Source organism: Cnephaeus nilssonii (assembly GCF_951640355.1).
Source record: "Cnephaeus nilssonii genome assembly, contig: SCAFFOLD_101, whole genome shotgun sequence".
Lineage (NCBI taxonomy): Eukaryota > Metazoa > Chordata > Mammalia > Chiroptera > Vespertilionidae > Cnephaeus > Cnephaeus nilssonii.
Genome location: NW_027645480.1, coordinates 32,150 through 36,919, shown reverse-complemented (window position 1 = coordinate 36,919; position 4,770 = coordinate 32,150).

Genomic DNA, 4,770 nt, shown 5'->3' with positions numbered 1-4,770 from the left:
CCCTCGAGAGGGTCTGGATCGAGGCCGGGCCTGCCCCCCACCTGCAGCCCCAATAAACGCTCATGTCGCTTCAGCTGTGTCCACGGCTCTGCGCTGTGACCGGGGAGGCCCTCAGCTCCGAGCAGCCAAGCCTGGCTGTGGCGATGCCGAAGGGCAGGCCAGGCCGGGGGGGGGGGGGGTACACACTCAGGGAGGGCAGCTCAGGGCCTGGGGATGGCCCACGGGCACCAGGCCGCGGAGTGAGCTGGGGCCTCCGGGGTGATGGCTGAGCCAGCCTCGGTCAGGAGGGGGGCAGAACTGGGGGTTATGCACTCCAGGGGGCACACTCCCTGTTCCTGGAGAAGTGAGGTCCCCCACCCAGTGGCCTGGGCTGGCACCCCCAGAGCCCGTGTCCCCTGGGCCGCAGGAGCGTGGTGCCGTCTCCCTCCCCCTGCCGCCTGTGTGTGGTCTCGAAGGCCCTGCCCGTCCAGAGGGTCCGGCCGTGCGAGCTGCCCCGTCTGCCTCGAGCACTGGGTCACAGGTGGGCGCGCTGCCCACGTAGCCAGCCCCCAGGAGCCCGCTGGGGGGAGTGTGTGCTGGTCACCATGGTCACAGGCACCAGCCGGGGATGGGGCCCTTCCCCAGAGCCCCCACACCCTCTGGTCAGCCCCTGGGGTGCTGTCCCCACAGGAAGGGCGGGTCTGGGGACCGGAGTGGCCAGGAGCGTTGCCATGGGCCCCAGTGTTCCCGGGCTGGGCCCTGGGCTGCGACTGGACGGTGTGGGGGCGGCCATGCTGCCTCTGGCTCCTGCGGGGCCGCCTGCCCTGTGTGCTCGCCCTGCCCCTGCCCTCCCCAGGCCGACCCCAGGCCGACCCCAGGCAGGCGGTGTTTTGTGAGCAGGTGGAGGGCGCCCAGGCCCCTCCCTTCCTGTGGGCCTGGGGGTGCGTGTAGTGGAGCCTAGCCGAGCAGCACAGCCCCAGGCCCGGCATTTGAGGCCCCATCCACCCACCCAGCAGCACACCTATATGCAAATGCTGGCCCTGACCCAGGTGGGGCCTCCTGGGAGCCCGGCCAGGTGAGAGCCAAGCTGCTAGGGAGGGGCCCGCGGGTGTGTGGTGCGTCCAGGGGGCCAGAGGGCTGGGCTACTGTGGGGTCCCGGGCGCTGCAGCTCCGTTCTGTCCAGAGGAGACCCCAGCGGGCTGCCCCGGCCTCGCTCATCTAAGAACTGTCCCGGGGCAGGAGCTCTGCCCAGCTATGCCCCGCGCCGCCGGCCTCCCTCACCGCCTGCCTGATGCCCACCCTGCTGCTCACAGGCTCTGGGCTGCCCGCGCACTGTCTCGGGAGGGCGTCCGGCAGGGCCTGGGCTCCCTGCAGGGTGGGGGTAGAGGGCAGGGTCCCTGGCCGGGAGTGCAGCCCCGCCCCTCGCTCTGCAGCCTGGGGCAGGTCAGCAGGCGCGGCTGAGGAGCCTAATGGAACTGGCATCGATTTCCCGGCACTGGAGGGGGGGCTGTAACCGGAAACCCCCTCCCTGGCGCTATATTTAGCACCGCACAACCGGGCGGAAGCACAGCTCACCCTGAGCGCAGCAGGCTCTGTCCACACCCTGGGCAGCCCGCACCCCGGCCGGGCGGAAGCCCCCTGGCCTGGCTGAGTGGCCCCCAGACTCCCTGTGCCGTGTCCAGCACAAGCAGAGCACTCGCCCAGGGCACACCCGGAGAACCCCTGCGGCTGGAGCTCAGAGGGGGAGCCCCAGGCGAGGGGGCCCGTGGAACTGGGATCTGAGGGGTGCTGTGGCTCCTTGGACCCCAGAGCAATCACGGCAGCCTTCCTGGAAGAGGCAGGGCAGCCTGGCCCGGCAGGGGTGGAGGCAGGCGCCCTGACCACCCCGGATTTGCAGCCCTCTGGCCCAAGGCTGCAGGAATCCCTGTAGGGGCCCCTCGGAGGGAGGGTCCCTGTCTCCTAGCAACCTCCAGTGCCCCCATCCCCTTGCCCCCGGGAGAGGCCACCTTCCCTGACTTGAACCTCTTGGGCAGCAGTAGGTCTGGGCTGTGGCTCCTAGGAGGCAGGAGGGGGCTCCTGGGCCCACAGGATGGCACCCAGGGCGGGGAGGCAGGCGCCCAGGGCCTGTGGACCCCAGTACGGCCTCGAAGCTCCCCAGCTGCCCTGGCCACAGGGACCTTGGTCCGGCCCCCAGAGGGTGTGGAGGGAGGCGGAGGGGCCAGGCCGCTGTCTCCATAGCTGTGCAGGCGCGCAGGGGCTCCCCGGCCCCCGAGGGAGTGCGTCTCCGGACGGGCTGAGCTTGGGTCCTGAGGTGCAGGGCGCGGCCATCCCTGGTGCTTCCGGCTGAGAAGGAGCCTCAGCTGAGAAAGCAGCTTCCACTGTTTAAAAAGAATTTACTTTTATTGATTTCAGGGAGGAAGGGAGAGAGAGAGAGAGAGAGAAACATCAAGGATGAGAGAGAATCACTGATCAGCTGCCTCCTGCACGCCCCACATTGGGGATGGAGCCCACAACCCAGGCTTGTGCCCTGACCGGGAGTTGAACTGTGACCTCCTGGGTCACAGGTCGATGCTCAACCACTGAGCCCTGCTGGCTGGGCTTTTTTTTTTTTTTTTTTTAATTTTTTTTCCTTTCTTTCTTTCTTTTTTTTTTTTAGAGACAGCAGCTCTGGATGGGGGCCCAGCCGAGGCCGCCCTCCTTCCGCCAGCCGGCCTGCGCAGCCTGAGGTGGGTGCGGGAGGCGCACGCCGGAATTCCCCGGTCCTCAGTCCCTCCGGCTCCAGGCCCCGCCCGGGCGCTGGCCTCCTTCCCCCCTCACGTGCCCTGTGACAGTGGCCACCTATGGCCTCCCCCCGGCCACCCCTCCCCCGCGGCCAGGGATCCTTGTGAAAATGGAAGTCACAGCGCGGAGCCCAACCCCGCTCGGCTGCTCTCTGTGACTTCCCGTTGGTCTCGGCAGGAAGGCTGCAGCCCGGGAGGCCAGCTCAGCCTCACCTACGCCCCCGCCCCCTCTGCCTCGGCCGTGGTCTCTCACTGGCCCTCACTGGGGTCAGGCTCGCTTGGCCCCAGGACCGTTGCATGACCATCCCCTTCCCCGCCCCCTTCTCGGGCTCCTCCCTGGGTTGCCCGGGAGACCTGAGGGTGGGCAGGGACTGTCTGCCTTGTTCAGCGCTGACAGTGCGGGGCAGAGGTGCCCAGGGCCTGGGTGGGTAGTGGGGCAGTGGGCATGAGCAGGGATGGAGCCTCGGACCCCTGGCACTGGGGGCTCCTCTTCCCTCCAGGCCAGAGCAAAGAGTCGGCCCTCGTCAGGGAACCCCCGCCCCTGCAGGAGGAAAGGGGTGCCCTGAACGCAGCTCGAGGGCCCTATTAGGAGGACGGGTGCCTGGCTTGTGTCCTGCCCCTTCCAGCCGACAGAGGGGCTCAGGTTAGGGATGGCCACGTGGGATGAGCAGAGCCGGGCCCCTTCCCTCTGGGCCCCCAGCTGCACCGAGGCCCGGCCCCTGGACAGGGTGCTCAGCCCGGGCCTGAGACGGGTGGGGGCGGCATTCACCCCGAGGCACCGGGCCCTTTGGGTGAGTGCCCGCCGGGCCCTGAACCAGTTCCTTCAGGCGCTCTTCCTCCCGGGCCTCCCATGCCCCTAATTGTGCCCATGACCAGCCCCAGGCAGCGCCGCACTCAGCACCCAGCCCAGGGCCTGGGGCGGGAAGACCCCTGTGGGACATGTGGTGACCCCAGCAGTCCTGGAGGGGCCCTGCTGGGTGCGGGGAGGCGATGCTCGGAGACTGGAGCTCTTGGTGACGGCGCCGTGGCGGCGTGGCAGCAGGTGGGGCGAGGGCTGGCGACCAGGACGGCAGGAGGAGCCTCTCAGGGGACCCCTCGCCTCGTCCAAGCTCGGCCCCGGCCCAGGCACTCCTCGAACGTGGGCGCCCGAGTGCCAGCGCGAGTGCACACGCAGCCTCCGGCTGGAGCGCTGGTTGCCTGGCTGCCCGGCTGCCCCACCCGCGAGTCGGGGGGCGGGGAGGGCCCGGGCGTCGGCGGGGAGCAGCGCCCCCTGCGGCCGGCGTGGAGCGGTGGGAGCGGCTCAGGGAGGGGACCCTCCCCTGCGAAGGGGGGAGCGCAGTAGGTTGGGCAGGCCGCGCCCGCCGCGCGTGGGGGCCGAGCCCTGATTTGTGCAGGCGGTGGCCTCTCCTCGGGGACTCCGCGGAGCGCGGCGGTGGTGCACTGATGGGAGGGGACCCCGCGGTGACCTCAGGGGGCGCCCCACCCCCTGGCTCCAGCGCTCGGCGGGGCGCGGGCGAGCAGAGGGCGCTTGGCGGCGCCGGTCCCCGCTCGCCGGGATCGGCCGCCGAAGCGTCGGCGGCGAACCCCCCGCGGCCTCGGCGTCCCGGGAAGCGCGCGCCGGACCGGGCGCTGGCAGGAGGCGCCCTCCGCCGCCTTTAAAGCGCCGGCGCCCCCGGCCCCCGGCCCCACCCCGCGGCCCGGCCCCGCCCCCTCATGCATATGCAGGTGCGCGGGTGACGAATGGGCGAGCGAGCTGTCAGTCTCGTCCCGAACTTGTTGGCTGCGGGCGCCGGGAGCGCGGGCGCTCAGAGCCGAGGCCGGGACCCGCCGCCGCCGCCGCCGCCGCCGCCGCCGCCGGGAGGAAGCCGGGCCGGGTCGAGCGCAGCCGCCTGCGAGCCCGAGCCCGCCGCTCCTGCGCGCTCGCCACCGCCCAGGCCCGCGCGGCGCCGCCTCGACTCCGCCCGCCGCCGCCGCCGCCGCTGCCGCTCGGAGGGCGCGCGGGCGCGGGGAG